Source organism: Ambystoma mexicanum, unplaced genomic scaffold (genome assembly GCF_040938575.1).
Source record: "Ambystoma mexicanum isolate Mex_15411 unplaced genomic scaffold, UKY_AmexF1_1 Mex_scaf1, whole genome shotgun sequence".
Classification (NCBI taxonomy): Eukaryota; Metazoa; Chordata; class Amphibia; order Caudata; family Ambystomatidae; genus Ambystoma; species Ambystoma mexicanum.
The window spans coordinates 2,170,695-2,187,303 of NW_027182324.1; the positions used below are offsets into that span (position 1 = coordinate 2,170,695).

Genomic DNA, 16,609 nt, shown 5'->3' on the forward strand with positions numbered 1-16,609 from the left:
TTTCACTCTACAGCACCTCCATACATGGCTACCTCACTGGTCAATAAAGGAAATGAATTACTAGTGCATTACACACATTTTGACACTGGAGACATAACTTTTTTCAGTCATTCCGTATCCAGATATAGAGATTTGCAGCATCTAGGACTTTAATGTTCACCCACTTACGGATTTGAATGTTTTGCCACATTCATGAGTGCAAAATTGCTCCCCAGTAAAGGCGAACATGTGCTCCTCAATACACACACTGGGCAATGAAGTCCACTCTAAATCAACGATTAATGACATGCTCGTTTTGTGCATTGGAGTTTCAGTCAATTGGAAAACATTTTGTAAAGTTATATTGCAACAGAAGCCCAGCCTTAAAAAAAGTGGATTTCACTTCTAAATGATTACATGAGGAAGGACAGGAGATCAGATGCCAAAGAGGTTTTGTGGCTTAGTTGGTTAAAGCGCCTGTCTAGTAAACTGGAGATCCTGAGTTTGAATCTCAGCAGCGCCTGTCTGCTTTTTTTTCGACCAATCTGTCTCCCCAATATTAAAACTTTGTACAAAGATTGTTATTTCATGCTATTTAGAAGCACAGTCAGGCTTGAAATGTTGGCAAAGCATCCAAGAATTCTGGACTTCACTACCTTAGAGTCATATTGCCCAAGGTTGCGATGCCATCAGAAATAGCACATATTAGAATGAGCAATTCATATTTCCTGCTTAATTTTTTGTAAAAGAAGCAAAGGTACGCCTGAACAGGGACTTGAACCCTGGACCCTCAGATTAAAAGTCTGATGCTCTACCGACTGAGCTATCCAGGCACAGGGATCACTGCCCATTTGAAACTTGATTTTCACTCTACAGCACCTCCATACATGGCTACCTCACTGGTCAATAAAGGAAATGAATTACTAGTGCATTACACACATTTTGACACTGGAGACATAACTTTTTTCAGTCATTCCGTATCCAGATATAGAGATTTGCAGCATCTAGGACTTTAATGTTCACCCACTTACGGATTTGAATGTTTTGCCACATTCATGAGTGCAAAATTGCTCCCCAGTAAAGGCGAACATGTGCTCCCCAATACACACACTGGGCAATGCAGTCCACTCTAAATCAACGATTAATGACATGCTCGTTTTGTGCAATGGAGTTTCAGTCAATTGGAAAACATTTTGTAAAGTTATATTGCAACAGAAGCCCAGCCTTAAAAAAAGTGGATTTCACTTCTAAATGATTACATGAGGAAGGAAAGGAGATCAGATGCAAAAGAGGTGCTGTGGCTTAGTTGGTTAAAGCGCCTGTCTAGTAAACAGGAGATCCTGAGTTCGAATCTCAGCAGCGCCTGTCTGCTTTTTTTTCGACCAATCTGTCTCCCCAATATTAAAACTTTGTACAAAGATTGTTATTTCATGCTATTTAGAAGCACAGTCAGGCTTGAAATGTTGGCAAAGCATCCAAGAATTCTGGACTCCACTACCTTAGAGTCATATTGCCCAAGGTTGCGATGCCATCAGAAATAGCACATATTAGAATGAGCAATTCATATTTCCTGCTAAATTTTTTGTAAAAGAAGCAAAGATACGCCTGAACAGGGACTTGAACCCTGGACCCTCAGATTAAAAGTCTGATGCTCTACCGACTGAGCTATCCAGGCACAGGGATCACTGCCCATTTGAAACTTGATTTTCACTCTACAGCACCTCCATACATGGCTACCTCACTGGTCAATAAAGGAAATGAATTACTAGTGCATTACACACATTTTGACACTGGAGACATAACTTTTTTCAGTCATTCCGTATCCAGATATAGAGATTTGCAGCATCTAGGACTTTAATGTTCACCCACTTACGGATTTGAATGTTTTGCCACATTCATGAGTGCAAACTTGCTCCCCAGTAAAGACGAACATGTGCTCCTCAATGCACACACTGGGCAATGCAGTCCACTCTAAATCGACGATTAATGACATGCTCGTTTTGTGCAATGGAGTTTCAGTCAATTGGAAAACATTTTGAAAAGTTATATTGCAACAGAAGCCCAGCCTTAAAAAAGTGGATTTCGCTTCTAAATGATTACATGAGGAAGGAAAGGAGACCAGATGCAAAAAAGGTGCTGTGGCTTAGTTGGTTAAAGCGCCTGTCTAGTAAACAGGAGATCCTGAGTTCGAATCTCAGCAGCGCCTGTCTGCTTTTTTTTCGACCAATCTGTCTCCCCAATATTAAAACTTTGTACAAAGATTGCTGTTTCATGCTATTTAGAAGCACAGTCAGGCTTGAAATGTTGACAAAGCATCCAAGAACTCTGGACTCCACTACCTTAGAGTCATATTGCCCAAGGTTGCGATGCCATCAGAAATAGCACATATTAGAATGAGCAATTCATATTTCCTGCTTAATTTTTTGTAAAAGAAGCAAAGGTACGCCTGAACAGGGACTTGAACCCTGGACCCTCAGATTAAAAGTCTGATGCTCTACCGACTGAGCTATCCAGGCACAAGGATCACTGCCCATTTGAAACTTGATTTTCACTCTACAGCACCTCCATACATGGCTACCTCACTGGTCAATAAAGGAAATGAATTACTAGTGCATTACACACATTTTGACACTGGAGACATAACTTTTTTCAGTCATTCCGTATCCAGATATAGAGATTTGCAGCATCTAGGACTTTAATGTTCACCCACTAACGGATTTGAATGTTTTGCCACATTCATGAGTGCAAACTTGCTCCCCAGTAAAGACGAACATGTGCTCCTCAATGCACACACTGGGCAATGCAGTCCACTCTAAATCGACGATTAATGACATGCTCGTTTTGTGCAATGGAGTTTCAGTCAATTGGAAAACATTTTGAAAAGTTATATTGCAACAGAAGCCCAGCCTTAAAAAAGTGGATTTCACTTCTAAATGATTACATGAGGAAGGAAAGGAGACCAGATGCAAAAAAGGTGCTGTGGCTTAGTTGGTTAAAGCGCCTGTCTAGTAAACAGGAGATCCTGAGTTCGAATCCCAGCAGCGCCTGTCTGCTTTTTTTTCGACCAATCTGTCTCCCCAATATTAAAACTTTGTACAAAGATTGCTATTTCATGCTATTTAGAAGCACAGTCAGGCTTGAAATGTTGGCAAAGCATCCAAGAACTCTGGACTCCACTACCTTAGAATCATATTGCCCAAGGTTGCGATGCCATCAGAAATAGCACATATTAGAATGAGCAATTCATATTTCCTGCTTAATTTTTTGTAAAAGAAGCAAAGGTACGCCTGAACAGGGACTTGAACCCTGGACCCTCAGATTAAAAGTCTGATGCTCTACCGACTGAGCTATCCAGGCACAAGGATCACTGCCCATTTGAAACTTGATTTTCACTCTACAGCACCTCCATACATGGCTACCTCACTGGTCAATAAAGGAAATGAATTACTAGTGCATTACACACATTTTGACACTGGAGACATAACTTTTTTCAGTCATTCCGTATCCAGATATAGAGATTTGCAGCATCTAGGACTTTAATGTTCACCCACTTACGGATTTGAATGTTTTGCCACATTCATGAGTGCAAAATTGCTCCCCAGTAAAGGCGAACATGTGCTCCTCAATACACACACTGGGCAATGAAGTCCACTCTAAATCAACGATTAATGACATGCTCGTTTTGTGCATTGGAGTTTCAGTCAATTGGAAAACATTTTGTAAAGTTATATTGCAACAGAAGCCCAGCCTTAAAAAAAGTGGATTTCACTTCTAAATGATTACATGAGGAAGGACAGGAGATCAGATGCCAAAGAGGTTTTGTGGCTTAGTTGGTTAAAGCGCCTGTCTAGTAAACTGGAGATCCTGAGTTTGAATCTCAGCAGCGCCTGTCTGCTTTTTTTTCGACCAATCTGTCTCCCCAATATTAAAACTTTGTACAAAGATTGTTATTTCATGCTATTTAGAAGCACAGTCAGGCTTGAAATGTTGGCAAAGCATCCAAGAATTCTGGACTTCACTACCTTAGAGTCATATTGCCCAAGGTTGCGATGCCATCAGAAATAGCACATATTAGAATGAGCAATTCATATTTCCTGCTAAATTTTTTGTAAAAGAAGCAAAGATACGCCTGAACAGGGACTTGAACCCTGGACCCTCAGATTAAAAGTCTGATGCTCTACCGACTGAGCTATCCAGGCACAGGGATCACTGCCCATTTGAAACTTGATTTTCACTCTACAGCACCTCCATACATGGCTACCTCACTGGTCAATAAAGGAAATGAATTACTAGTGCATTACACACATTTTGACACTGGAGACATAACTTTTTTCAGTCATTACGTATCCAGATATAGAGATTTGCAGCATCTAGGACTTTAATGTTCACCCACTTACGGATTTGAATGTTTTGCCACATTCATGAGTGCAAACTTACTCCCCAGTAAAGACGAACATGTGCTCCTCAATGCACACACTGGGCAATGCAGTCCACTCTAAATCGACGATTAATGACATGCTCGTTTTGTGCAATGGAGTTTCAGTCAATTGGAAAACATTTTGAAAAGTTATATTGCAACAGAAGTCCAGCCTTAAAAAAGTGGATTTCACTTCTAAATGATTACATGAGGAAGGAAAGGAGACCAGATGCAAAAAAGGTGCTGTGGCTTAGTTGGTTAAAGCGCCTGTCTAGTAAACAGGAGATCCTGAGTTTGAATCTCAGCAGCGCCTGTCTGCTTTTTTTCGACCAATCTGTCTCCCCAATATTAAAACTTTGTACAAAGATTGCTATTTCATGCTATTTAGAAGCACAGTCAGGCTTGATATGTTGGCAAAGCATCCAAGAACTCTGGACTCCACTACCTTAGAGTCATATTGCCCAAGGTTGCGATGCCATCAGAAATAGCACATATTAGAATGAGCAATTCATATTTCCTGCTTAATTTTTTGTAAAAGAAGCAAAGGTACGCCTGAACAGGGACTTGAACCCTGGACCCTCAGATTAAAAGTCTGATGCTCTACCGACTGAGCTATCCAGGCAGATGGATCACTGCCATTTGAAACTTGATTTTCACTCTACAGCACCTCCATACATGGCTACCTCACTGGTCAATAAAGGAAATGAATTACTAGTGCATTACACACATTTTGACACTGGAGACATAACTTTTTTCAGTCATTCCGTATCCAGATATAGAGATTTGCAGCATCTAGGACTTTAATGTTCACCCACTTACGGATTTGAATGTTTTGCCACATTCATGAGTGCAAACTTGCTCCCCAGTAAAGACGAACATGTGCTCCTCAATGCACACACTGGGCAATGCAGTCCACTCTAAATCGACGATTAATGACATGCTCGTTTTGTGCAATGGAGTTTCAGTCAATTGGAAAACATTTTGAAAAGTTATATTGCAACAGAAGCCCAGCCTTAAAAAAGTGGATTTCACTTCTAAATGATTACATGAGGAAGGAAAGGAGACCAGATGCAAAAAAGGTGCTGTGGCTTAGTTGGTTAAAGCGCCTGTCTAGTAAACAGGAGATCCTGAGTTCGAATCTCAGCAGCGCCTGTCTGCTTTTTTTTCGACCAATCTGTCTCCCCAATATTAAAACTTTGTACAAAGATTGCTATTTCATGCTATTTAGAAGCACAGTCAGGCTTGAAATGTTGGCAAAGCATCCAAGAACTCTGGACTCCACTACCTTAGAATCATATTGCCCAAGGTTGCGATGCCATCAGAAATAGCACATATTAGAATGAGCAATTCATATTTCCTGCTTAATTTTTTGTAAAAGAAGCAAAGGTACGCCTGAACAGGGACTTGAACCCTGGACCCTCAGATTAAAAGTCTGATGCTCTACCGACTGAGCTATCCAGGCACAAGGATCACTGCCCATTTGAAACTTGATTTTCACTCTACAGCACCTCCATACATGGCTACCTCACTGGTCAATAAAGGAAATGAATTACTAGTGCATTACACACATTTTGACACTGGAGACATAACTTTTTTCAGTCATTCCGTATCCAGATATAGAGATTTGCAGCATCTAGGACTTTAATGTTCACCCACTTACGGATTTGAATGTTTTGCCACATTCATGAGTGCAAAATTGCTCCCCAGTAAAGGCGAACATGTGCTCCTCAATACACACACTGGGCAATGCAGTCCACTCTAAATCAACGATTAATGACATGCTCGTTTTGTGCAATGGAGTTTCAGTCAATTGGAAAACATTTTGTAAAGTTATATTGCAACAGAAGCCCAGCCTTAAAAAAAGTGGATTTCACTTCTAAATGATTACATGAGGAAGGACAGGAGATCAGATGCAAAAGAGGTGCTGTGGCTTAGTTGGTTAAAGCGCCTGTCTAGTAAACTGGAGATCCTGAGTTCGAATCTCAGCAGCGCCTGTCTGCTTTTTTTTTGACCAATCTGTCTCCCCAATATTAAAACTTTGTACAAAGATTATTTCATGCTATTTAGAAGCACAGTCAGGCTTGAAATGTTGGCAAAGCATCCAAGAATTCTGGACTCCACTACCTTAGAGTCATATTTCCCAAGGTTGCGATGCCATCAGAAATAGCACATATTAGAATGAGCAATTCATATTTCCTGCTAAATTTTTTGTAAAAGAAGCAAAGATACGCCTGAACAGGGACTTGAACCCTGGACCCTCAGATTAAAAGTCTGATGCTCTACCGACTGAGCTATCCAGGCACAGGGATCACTGCCCATTTGAAACTTGATTTTCACTCTACAGCACCTCCATACATGGCTACCTCACTGGTCAATAAAGGAAATGAATTACTAGTGCATTACACACATTTTGACACTGGAGACATAACTTTTTTCAGTCATTCCGTATCCAGATATAGAGATTTGCAGCATCTAGGACTTTAATGTTCACCCACTTACGGATTTGAATGTTTTGCCACATTCATGAGTGCAAAATTGCTCCCCAGTAAAGGCGAACATGTGCTCCCCAATACACACACTGGGCAATGCAGTCCACTCTAAATCAACGATTAATGACATGCTCGTTTTGTGCAATGGAGTTTCAGTCAATTGGAAAACATTTTGTAAAGTTATATTGCAACAGAAGCCCAGCCTTAAAAAAAGTGGATTTCACTTCTAAATGATTACATGAGGAAGGAAAGGAGATCAGATGCAAAAGAGGTGCTGTGGCTTAGTTGGTTAAAGCGCCTGTCTAGTAAACAGGAGATCCTGAGTTCGAATCTCAGCAGCGCCTGTCTGCTTTTTTTTCGACCAATCTGTCTCCCCAATATTAAAACTTTGTACAAAGATTGTTATTTCATGCTATTTAGAAGCACAGTCAGGCTTGAAATGTTGGCAAAGCATCCAAGAATTCTGGACTCCACTACCTTAGAGTCATATTGCCCAAGGTTGCGATGCCATCAGAAATAGCACATATTAGAATGAGCAATTCATATTTCCTGCTAAATTTTTTGTAAAAGAAGCAAAGATACGCCTGAACAGGGACTTGAACCCTGGACCCTCAGATTAAAAGTCTGATGCTCTACCGACTGAGCTATCCAGGCACAGGGATCACTGCCCATTTGAAACTTGATTTTCACTCTACAGCACCTCCATACATGGCTACCTCACTGGTCAATAAAGGAAATGAATTACTAGTGCATTACACACATTTTGACACTGGAGACATAACTTTTTTCAGTCATTCCGTATCCAGATATAGAGATTTGCAGCATCTAGGACTTTAATGTTCACCCACTTACGGATTTGAATGTTTTGCCACATTCATGAGTGCAAACTTGCTCCCCAGTAAAGACGAACATGTGCTCCTCAATGCACACACTGGGCAATGCAGTCCACTCTAAATCGACGATTAATGACATGCTCGTTTTGTGCAATGGAGTTTCAGTCAATTGGAAAACATTTTGAAAAGTTATATTGCAACAGAAGCCCAGCCTTAAAAAAGTGGATTTCGCTTCTAAATGATTACATGAGGAAGGAAAGGAGACCAGATGCAAAAAAGGTGCTGTGGCTTAGTTGGTTAAAGCGCCTGTCTAGTAAACAGGAGATCCTGAGTTCGAATCTCAGCAGCGCCTGTCTGCTTTTTTTTCGACCAATCTGTCTCCCCAATATTAAAACTTTGTACAAAGATTGCTGTTTCATGCTATTTAGAAGCACAGTCAGGCTTGAAATGTTGACAAAGCATCCAAGAACTCTGGACTCCACTACCTTAGAGTCATATTGCCCAAGGTTGCGATGCCATCAGAAATAGCACATATTAGAATGAGCAATTCATATTTCCTGCTTAATTTTTTGTAAAAGAAGCAAAGGTACGCCTGAACAGGGACTTGAACCCTGGACCCTCAGATTAAAAGTCTGATGCTCTACCGACTGAGCTATCCAGGCACAAGGATCACTGCCCATTTGAAACTTGATTTTCACTCTACAGCACCTCCATACATGGCTACCTCACTGGTCAATAAAGGAAATGAATTACTAGTGCATTACACACATTTTGACACTGGAGACATAACTTTTTTCAGTCATTCCGTATCCAGATATAGAGATTTGCAGCATCTAGGACTTTAATGTTCACCCACTAACGGATTTGAATGTTTTGCCACATTCATGAGTGCAAACTTGCTCCCCAGTAAAGACGAACATGTGCTCCTCAATGCACACACTGGGCAATGCAGTCCACTCTAAATCGACGATTAATGACATGCTCGTTTTGTGCAATGGAGTTTCAGTCAATTGGAAAACATTTTGAAAAGTTATATTGCAACAGAAGCCCAGCCTTAAAAAAGTGGATTTCACTTCTAAATGATTACATGAGGAAGGAAAGGAGACCAGATGCAAAAAAGGTGCTGTGGCTTAGTTGGTTAAAGCGCCTGTCTAGTAAACAGGAGATCCTGAGTTCGAATCTCAGCAGCGCCTGTCTGCTTTTTTTTCGACCAATCTGTCTCCCCAATATTAAAACTTTGTACAAAGATTGCTATTTCATGCTATTTAGAAGCACAGTCAGGCTTGAAATGTTGGCAAAGCATCCAAGAACTCTGGACTCCACTACCTTAGAATCATATTGCCCAAGGTTGCGATGCCATCAGAAATAGCACATATTAGAATGAGCAATTCATATTTCCTGCTAAATTTTTTGTAAAAGAAGCAAAGATACGCCTGAACAGGGACTTGAACCCTGGACCCTCAGATTAAAAGTCTGATGCTCTACCAACTGAGCTATCCAGGCACGGGGATCACTGCCCATTTGAAACTTGATTTTCACTCTACAGCACCTCCATACATGGCTACCTCACTGGTCAATAAAGGAAATGAATTACTAGTGCATTACACACATTTTGACACTGGAGACATAACTTTTTTCAGTCATTCCGTATCCAGATATAGAGATTTGCAGCATCTAGGACTTTAATGTTCACCCACTTACGGATTTGAATGTTTTGCCACATTAATGAGTGCAAACTTGCTCCCCAGTAAAGACGAACATGTGCTCCTCAATGCACACACTGGGCAATGCAGTCCACTCTAAATCGATGATTAATGACATGCTCGTTTTGTGCAATGGAGTTTCAGTCAATTGGAAAACATTTTGAAAAGTTATATTGCAACAGAAGACCAGCCTTAAAAAAGTGGATTTCACTTCTAAATGATTACATGAGGAAGGAAAGGAGACCAGATGCAAAAAAGGTGCTGTGGCTTAGTTGGTTAAAGCGCCTGTCTAGTAAACAGGAGATCCTGAGTTCGAATCTCAGCAGCGCCTGTCTGCTTTTTTTCGACCAATCTGTCTCCCCAATATTAAAACTTTGTACAAAGATTGCTATTTCATGCTATTTAGAAGCACAGTCAGGCTTGATATGTTGGCAAAGCATCCAAGAACTCTGGACTCCACTACCTTAGAGTCATATTGCCCAAGGTTGCGATGCCATCAGAAATAGCACATATTAGAATGAGCAATTCATATTTCCTGCTTAATTTTTTGTAAAAGAAGCAAAGGTACGCCTGAACAGGGACTTGAACCCTGGACCCTCAGATTAAAAGTCTGATGCTCTACCGACTGAGCTATCCAGGCACAGGGATCACTGCCCATTTGAAACTTGATTTTCACTCTACAGCACCTCCATACATGGCTACCTCACTGGTCAATAAAGGAAATGAATTACTAGTGCATTACACACATTTTGACACTGGAGACATAACTTTTTTCAGTCATTCCGTATCCAGATATAGAGATTTGCAGCATCTAGGACTTTAATGTTCACCCACTTACGGATTTGAATGTTTTGCCACATTCATGAGTGCAAACTTGCTCCCCAGTAAAGACGAACATGTGCTCCTCAATGCACACACTGGGCAATGCAGTCCACTCTAAATCGACGATTAATGACATGCTCGTTTTGTGCAATGGAGTTTCAGTCAATTGGAAAACATTTTGAAAAGTTATATTGCAACAGAAGCCCAGCCTTAAAAAAGTGGATTTCACTTCTGATTGATTACATGAGGAAGGAAAGGAGACCAGATGCAAAAAAGGTGCTGTGGCTTAGTTGGTTAAAGCGCCTGTCTAGTAAACAGGAGATCCTGAGTTCGAATCTCAGCAGCGCCTGTCTGCTTTTTTTTCGACCAATCTGTCTCCCCAATATTAAAACTTTGTACAAAGATTGCTGTTTCATGCTATTTAGAAGCACAGTCAGGCTTGAAATGTTGGCAAAGCATCCAAGAACTCTGGACTCCACTACCTTAGAGTCATATTGCCCAAGGTTGCGATGCCATCAGAAATAGCACATATTAGAATGAGCAATTCATATTTCCTGCTAAATTTTTTGTAAAAGAAGCAAAGATACGCCTGAACAGGGACTTGAACCCTGGACCCTCAGATTAAAAGTCTGATGCTCTACCGACTGAGTTATCCAGGCACAGGGATCACTGCCCATTTGAAACTTGATTTTCACTCTACAGCACCTCCATACATGGCTACCTCACTGGTCAATAAAGGAAATGAATTACTAGTGCATTGCACACATTTTGACACTGGAGACATAACTTTTTTCAGTCATTCCGTATCCAGATATAGAGATTTGCAGCATCTAGGACTTTAATGTTCACCCACTTACGGATTTGAATGTTTTGCCACATTCATGAGTGCAAAATTGCTCCCCAGTAAAGGCGAACATGTGCTCCTCAATACACACACTGGGCAATGCAGTCCACTCTAAATCAACGATTAATGACATGCTCGTTTTGTGCAATGGAGTTTCAGTCAATTGGAAAACATTTTGTAAAGTTATATTGCAACAGAAGCCCAGCCTTAAAAAAAGTGGATTTCACTTCTAAATGATTACATGAGGAAGGAAAGGAGATCAGATGCAAAAGAGGTGCTGTGGCTTAGTTGGTTAAAGCGCCTGTCTAGTAAACAGGAGATCCTGAGTTCGAATCTCAACAGCCCCTCTCTGCTTTTTTTTCGACCAATCTGTCTCCCCAATATTAAAACTTTGTACAAAGATTGTTATTTCATGCTATTTAGAAGCACAGTCAGGCTTGAAATGTTGGCAAAGCATCCAAGAATTCTGGACTCCACTACCTTAGAGTCATATTGCCCAAGGTTGCGATGCCATCAGAAATAGCACATATTAGAATGAGCAATTCATATTTCCTGCTAAATTTTTTGTAAAAGAAGCAAAGATACGCCTGAACAGGGACTTGAACCCTGGACCCTCAGATTAAAAGTCTGATGCTCTACCGACTGAGCTATCCAGGCACAGGGATCACTGCCTATTTGAAACTTGATTTTCACTCTACAGCACCTCCATACATGGCTACCTCACTGGTCAATAAAGGAAATGAATTACTAGTGCATTGCACACATTTTGACACTGGAGACATAACTTTTTTCAGTCATTCCGTATCCAGATATAGAGATTTGCAGCATCTAGGACTTTAATGTTCACCCACTTACGGATTTGAATGTTTTGCCACATTCATGAGTGCAAAATTGCTCCCCAGTAAAGGCGAACATGTGCTCCTCAATACACACACTGGGCAATGCAGTCCACTCTAAATCAACGATTAATGACATGCTCGTTTTGTGCAATGGAGTTTCAGTCAATTGGAAAACATTTTGTAAAGTTATATTGCAACAGAAGCCCAGCCTTAAAAAAAGTGGATTTCACTTCTAAATGATTACATGAGGAAGGAAAGGAGATCAGATGCAAAAGAGGTGCTGTGGCTTAGTTGGTTAAAGCGCCTGTCTAGTAAACAGGAGATCCTGAGTTCGAATCTCAACAGCCCCTCTCTGCTTTTTTTTCGACCAATCTGTCTCCCCAATATTAAAACTTTGTACAAAGATTGTTATTTCATGCTATTTAGAAGCACAGTCAGGCTTGAAATGTTGGCAAAGCATCCAAGAATTCTGGACTCCACTACCTTAGAGTCATATTGCCCAAGGTTGCGATGCCATCAGAAATAGCACATATTAGAATGAGCAATTCATATTTCCTGCTAAATTTTTTGTAAAAGAAGCAAAGATACGCCTGAACAGGGACTTGAACCCTGGACCCTCAGATTAAAAGTCTGATGCTCTACCGACTGAGCTATCCAGGCACAGGGATCACTGCCTATTTGAAACTTGATTTTCACTCTACAGCACCTCCATACATGGCTACCTCACTGGTCAATAAAGGAAATGAATTACTAGTGCATTACACACATTTTGACACTGGAGACATAACTTTTTTCAGTCATTCCGTATCCAGATATAGAGATTTGCAGCATCTAGGACTTTAATGTTCACCCACTTACGGATTTGAATGTTTTGCCACATTCATGAGTGCAAACTTGCTCCCCAGTAAAGACGAACATGTGCTCCTCAATGCACACACTGGGCAATGCAGTCCACTCTAAATCGACGATTAATGACATGCTCGTTTTGTGCAATGGAGTTTCAGTCAATTGGAAAACATTTTGAAAAGTTATATTGCAACAGAAGCCCAGCCTTAAAAAAGTGGATTTCACTTCTAAATGATTACATGAGGAAGGAAAGGAGACCAGATGCAAAAAGGGTGCTGTGGCTTAGTTGGTTAAAGCGCCTGTCTAGTAAACAGGAGATCCTGAGTTCGAATCTCAGCAGCGCCTGTCTGCTTTTTTTTCGACCAATCTGTCTCCCCAATATTAAAACTTTGTACAAAGATTGCTATTTCATGCTATTTAGAAGCACAGTGAGGCTTGAAATGTTGGCAAAGCATCCAAGAACTCTGGACTCCACTACCTTAGAGTCATATTGCCCAAGGTTGCGATGCCATCAGAAATAGCACATATTAGAATGAGCAATTCATATTTCCTGCTTAATTTTTTGTAAAAGAAGCAAAGGTACGCCTGAACAGGGACTTGAACCCTGGACCCTCAGATTAAAAGTCTGATGCTCTACCGACTGAGCTATCCAGGTACAGGGATCACTGCCCATTTGAAACTTGATTTTCACTCTACAGCACCTCCATACATGGCTACCTCACTGGTCAATAAAGGAAATGAATTACTAGTGCATTACACACATTTTGACACTGGAGACATAACTTTTTTCAGTCATTCCGTATCCAGATATAGAGATTTGCAGCATCTAGGACTTTAATGTTCACCCACTTACGGATTTGAATGTTTTGCCACATTCATGAGTGCAAACTTGCTCCCCAGTAAAGACGAACATGTGCTCCTCAATGCACACACTGGGCAATGCAGTCCACTCTAAATCGACGATTAATGACATGCTCGTTTTGTGCAATGGAGTTTCAGTCAATTGGAAAACATTTTGAAAAGTTATATTGCAACAGAAGCCCAGCCTTAAAAAAGTGGATTTCACTTCTAAATGATTACATGAGGAAGGAAAGGAGACCAGATGCAAATAAGGTGCTGTGGCTTAGTTGGTTAAAGCGCCTGTCTAGTAAACAGGAGATCCTGAGTTCGAATCTCATCAGCGCCTGTCTGCTTTTTTTTCGACCAATCTGTCTCCCCAATATTAAAACTTTGTACAAAGATTGCTGTTTCATGCTATTTAGAAGCACTGTCAGGCTTGAAATGTTGGCAAAGCATCCAAGAACTCTGGACTCCACTACCTTAGAGTCATATTGCCCAAGGTTGCGATGCCATCAGAAATAGCACATATTAGAATGAGCAATTCATATTTCCTGCTTAATTTTTTGTAAAAGAAGCAATGGTACGCCTGAACAGGGACTTGAACCCTGGACCCTCAGATTAAAAGTCTGATGCTCTACCGACTGAGCTATCCAGGCACAAGGATCACTGCTCATTTGAAACTTGATTTTCACTCTACAGCACCTCCATACATGGCTACCTCACTGGTCAATAAAGGAAATGAATTACTAGTGCATTACACACATTTTGACACTGGAGACATAACTTTTTTCAGTCATTCCGTATCCAGATATAGAGATTTGCAGCATCTAGGACTTTAATGTTCACCCACTTACGGATTTGAATGTTTTGCCACATTCATGAGTGCAAACTTGCTCCCCAGTAAAGACGAACATGTGCTCCTCAATGCACACACTGGGCAATGCAGTCCACTCTAAATCGACGATTAATGACATGCTCGTTTTGTGCAATGGAGTTTCAGTCAATTGGAAAACATTTTGAAAAGTTATATTGCAACAGAAGCCCAGCCTTAAAAAAGTGGATTTCACTTCTAAATGATTACATGAGGAAGGAAAGGAGACCAGATGCAAAAAAGGTGCTGTGGCTTAGTTGGTTAAAGCGCCTGTCTAGTAAACAGGAGATCCTGAGTTCGAATCTCAGCAGCGCCTGTCTGCTTTTTTTTCGACCAATCTGTCTCCCCAATATTAAAACTTTGTACAAAGATTGCTATTTCATGCTATTTAGAAGCACAGTCAGGCTTGAAATGTTGGCAAAGCATCCAAGAACTCTGGACTCCACTACCTTAGAATCATATTGCCCAAGGTTGCGATGCCATCAGAAATAGCACATATTAGAATGAGCAATTCATATTTCCTGCTTAATTTTTTGTAAAAGAAGCAATGGTACGCCTGAACAGGGACTTGAACCCTGGACCCTCAGATTAAAAGTCTGATGCTCTACCGACTGAGCTATCCAGGCACAAGGATCACTGCCCATTTGAAACTTGATTTTCACTCTACAGCACCTCCATACATGGCTACCTCACTGGTCAATAAAGGAAATGAATTACTAGTGCATTACACACATTTTGACACTGGAGACATAACTTTTTTCAGTCATTCCGTATCCAGATATAGAGATTTGCAGCATCTAGGACTTTAATGTTCACCCACTTACGGATTTGAATGTTTTGCCACATTCATGAGTGCAAACTTGCTCCCCAGTAAAGACGAACATGTGCTCCTCAATGCACACACTGGGCAATGCAGTCCACTCTAAATCGACGATTAATGACATGCTCGTTTTGTGCAATGGAGTTTCAGTCAATTGGAAAACATTTTGAAAAGTTATATTGCAACAGAAGCCCAGCCTTAAAAAAGTGGATTTCACTTCTAAATGATTACATGAGGAAGGAAAGGAGACCAGATGCAAAAAAGGTGCTGTGGCTTAGTTGGTTAAAGCGCCTGTCTAGTAAACAGGAGATCCTGAGTTCGAATCTCAGCAGCGCCTGTCTGCTTTTTTTTCGACCAATCTGTCTCCCCAATATTAAAACTTTGTACAAAGATTGCTATTTCATGCTATTTAGAAGCACAGTCAGGCTTGAAATGTTGGCAAAGCATCCAAGAACTCTGGACTCCACTACCTTAGAATCATATTGCCCAAGGTTGCGATGCCATCAGAAATAGCACATATTAGAATGAGCAATTCATATTTCCTGCTTAATTTTTTGTAAAAGAAGCAAAGGTACGCCTGAACAGGGACTTGAACCCTGGACCCTCAGATTAAAAGTCTGATGCTCTACCGACTGAGCTATCCAGGCACAGGGATCACTGCCCATTTGAAACTTGATTTTCACTCTACAGCACCTCCATACATGGCTACCTCACTGGTCAATAAAGGAAATGAATTACTAGTGCATTACACACATTTTGACACTGGAGACATAACTTTTTTCAGTCATTCCGTATCCAGATATAGAGATTTGCAGCATCTAGGACTTTAATGTTCACCCACTTACGGATTTGAATGTTTTGCCACATTCATGAGTGCAAAATTGCTCCCCAGTAAAGGCGAACATGTGCTCCTCAATACACACACTGGGCAATGAAGTCCACTCTAAATCAACGATTAATGACATGCTCGTTTTGTGCATTGGAGTTTCAGTCAATTGGAAAACATTTTGTAAAGTTATATTGCAACAGAAGCCCAGCCTTAAAAAAAGTGGATTTCACTTCTAAATGATTACATGAGGAAGGACAGGAGATCAGATGCCAAAGAGGTTTTGTGGCTTAGTTGGTTAAAGCGCCTGTCTAGTAAACTGGAGATCCTGAGTTTGAATCTCAGCAGCGCCTGTCTGCTTTTTTTTCGACCAATCTGTCTCCCCAATATTAAAACTTTGTACAAAGATTGTTATTTCATGCTATTTAGAAGCACAGTCAGGCTTGAAATGTTGGCAAAGCATCCAAGAATTCTGGACTC

General features: G+C 40.7%; 25 non-coding genes across 25 annotated transcripts; 8 read left to right on the top strand and 17 right to left on the bottom strand.

Moving 5' to 3' along the window:
* Positions 1–739: 739 nt before the first annotated feature.
* Positions 740–812, bottom strand: TRNAK-UUU (transfer RNA lysine (anticodon UUU)). Its single transcript has one exon. It is a non-coding gene; the product is annotated as a tRNA-Lys (tRNA).
* A 769-nt stretch (positions 813–1,581) lies between these two features.
* On the bottom strand, positions 1,582–1,654 carry TRNAK-UUU (transfer RNA lysine (anticodon UUU)). Its single transcript has one exon. It is a non-coding gene; the product is annotated as a tRNA-Lys (tRNA).
* Positions 1,655–2,422: 768 nt separating this feature from the next.
* On the bottom strand, positions 2,423–2,495 carry TRNAK-UUU (transfer RNA lysine (anticodon UUU)). Its single transcript has one exon. It is a non-coding gene; the product is annotated as a tRNA-Lys (tRNA).
* Positions 2,496–3,263: 768 nt separating this feature from the next.
* TRNAK-UUU (transfer RNA lysine (anticodon UUU)) lies at positions 3,264–3,336 on the bottom strand. Its single transcript has one exon. It is a non-coding gene; the product is annotated as a tRNA-Lys (tRNA).
* Positions 3,337–4,105: 769 nt separating this feature from the next.
* Positions 4,106–4,178, bottom strand: TRNAK-UUU (transfer RNA lysine (anticodon UUU)). Its single transcript has one exon. It is a non-coding gene; the product is annotated as a tRNA-Lys (tRNA).
* Positions 4,179–4,945: 767 nt separating this feature from the next.
* TRNAK-UUU (transfer RNA lysine (anticodon UUU)) lies at positions 4,946–5,018 on the bottom strand. The gene has a single exon. It is a non-coding gene; the product is annotated as a tRNA-Lys (tRNA).
* Positions 5,019–5,785: 767 nt separating this feature from the next.
* On the bottom strand, positions 5,786–5,858 carry TRNAK-UUU (transfer RNA lysine (anticodon UUU)). The gene has a single exon. It is a non-coding gene; the product is annotated as a tRNA-Lys (tRNA).
* Positions 5,859–6,624: 766 nt separating this feature from the next.
* On the bottom strand, positions 6,625–6,697 carry TRNAK-UUU (transfer RNA lysine (anticodon UUU)). The gene has a single exon. It is a non-coding gene; the product is annotated as a tRNA-Lys (tRNA).
* Positions 6,698–7,155: 458 nt separating this feature from the next.
* Positions 7,156–7,229, top strand: TRNAT-AGU (transfer RNA threonine (anticodon AGU)). The gene has a single exon. It is a non-coding gene; the product is annotated as a tRNA-Thr (tRNA).
* Positions 7,230–7,466: 237 nt separating this feature from the next.
* On the bottom strand, positions 7,467–7,539 carry TRNAK-UUU (transfer RNA lysine (anticodon UUU)). Its single transcript has one exon. It is a non-coding gene; the product is annotated as a tRNA-Lys (tRNA).
* A 457-nt stretch (positions 7,540–7,996) lies between these two features.
* Positions 7,997–8,070, top strand: TRNAT-AGU (transfer RNA threonine (anticodon AGU)). The gene has a single exon. It is a non-coding gene; the product is annotated as a tRNA-Thr (tRNA).
* A 237-nt stretch (positions 8,071–8,307) lies between these two features.
* On the bottom strand, positions 8,308–8,380 carry TRNAK-UUU (transfer RNA lysine (anticodon UUU)). Its single transcript has one exon. It is a non-coding gene; the product is annotated as a tRNA-Lys (tRNA).
* A 457-nt stretch (positions 8,381–8,837) lies between these two features.
* Positions 8,838–8,911, top strand: TRNAT-AGU (transfer RNA threonine (anticodon AGU)). Its single transcript has one exon. It is a non-coding gene; the product is annotated as a tRNA-Thr (tRNA).
* Positions 8,912–9,148: 237 nt separating this feature from the next.
* TRNAK-UUU (transfer RNA lysine (anticodon UUU)) lies at positions 9,149–9,221 on the bottom strand. Its single transcript has one exon. It is a non-coding gene; the product is annotated as a tRNA-Lys (tRNA).
* Positions 9,222–9,678: 457 nt separating this feature from the next.
* On the top strand, positions 9,679–9,752 carry TRNAT-AGU (transfer RNA threonine (anticodon AGU)). The gene has a single exon. It is a non-coding gene; the product is annotated as a tRNA-Thr (tRNA).
* A 236-nt stretch (positions 9,753–9,988) lies between these two features.
* TRNAK-UUU (transfer RNA lysine (anticodon UUU)) lies at positions 9,989–10,061 on the bottom strand. Its single transcript has one exon. It is a non-coding gene; the product is annotated as a tRNA-Lys (tRNA).
* A 457-nt stretch (positions 10,062–10,518) lies between these two features.
* On the top strand, positions 10,519–10,592 carry TRNAT-AGU (transfer RNA threonine (anticodon AGU)). Its single transcript has one exon. It is a non-coding gene; the product is annotated as a tRNA-Thr (tRNA).
* A 1,079-nt stretch (positions 10,593–11,671) lies between these two features.
* TRNAK-UUU (transfer RNA lysine (anticodon UUU)) lies at positions 11,672–11,744 on the bottom strand. The gene has a single exon. It is a non-coding gene; the product is annotated as a tRNA-Lys (tRNA).
* Positions 11,745–12,513: 769 nt separating this feature from the next.
* On the bottom strand, positions 12,514–12,586 carry TRNAK-UUU (transfer RNA lysine (anticodon UUU)). Its single transcript has one exon. It is a non-coding gene; the product is annotated as a tRNA-Lys (tRNA).
* A 457-nt stretch (positions 12,587–13,043) lies between these two features.
* On the top strand, positions 13,044–13,117 carry TRNAT-AGU (transfer RNA threonine (anticodon AGU)). The gene has a single exon. It is a non-coding gene; the product is annotated as a tRNA-Thr (tRNA).
* A 1,078-nt stretch (positions 13,118–14,195) lies between these two features.
* On the bottom strand, positions 14,196–14,268 carry TRNAK-UUU (transfer RNA lysine (anticodon UUU)). Its single transcript has one exon. It is a non-coding gene; the product is annotated as a tRNA-Lys (tRNA).
* Positions 14,269–14,725: 457 nt separating this feature from the next.
* On the top strand, positions 14,726–14,799 carry TRNAT-AGU (transfer RNA threonine (anticodon AGU)). Its single transcript has one exon. It is a non-coding gene; the product is annotated as a tRNA-Thr (tRNA).
* A 237-nt stretch (positions 14,800–15,036) lies between these two features.
* TRNAK-UUU (transfer RNA lysine (anticodon UUU)) lies at positions 15,037–15,109 on the bottom strand. Its single transcript has one exon. It is a non-coding gene; the product is annotated as a tRNA-Lys (tRNA).
* A 457-nt stretch (positions 15,110–15,566) lies between these two features.
* On the top strand, positions 15,567–15,640 carry TRNAT-AGU (transfer RNA threonine (anticodon AGU)). The gene has a single exon. It is a non-coding gene; the product is annotated as a tRNA-Thr (tRNA).
* A 237-nt stretch (positions 15,641–15,877) lies between these two features.
* Positions 15,878–15,950, bottom strand: TRNAK-UUU (transfer RNA lysine (anticodon UUU)). The gene has a single exon. It is a non-coding gene; the product is annotated as a tRNA-Lys (tRNA).
* Positions 15,951–16,609: the final 659 nt, after the last annotated feature.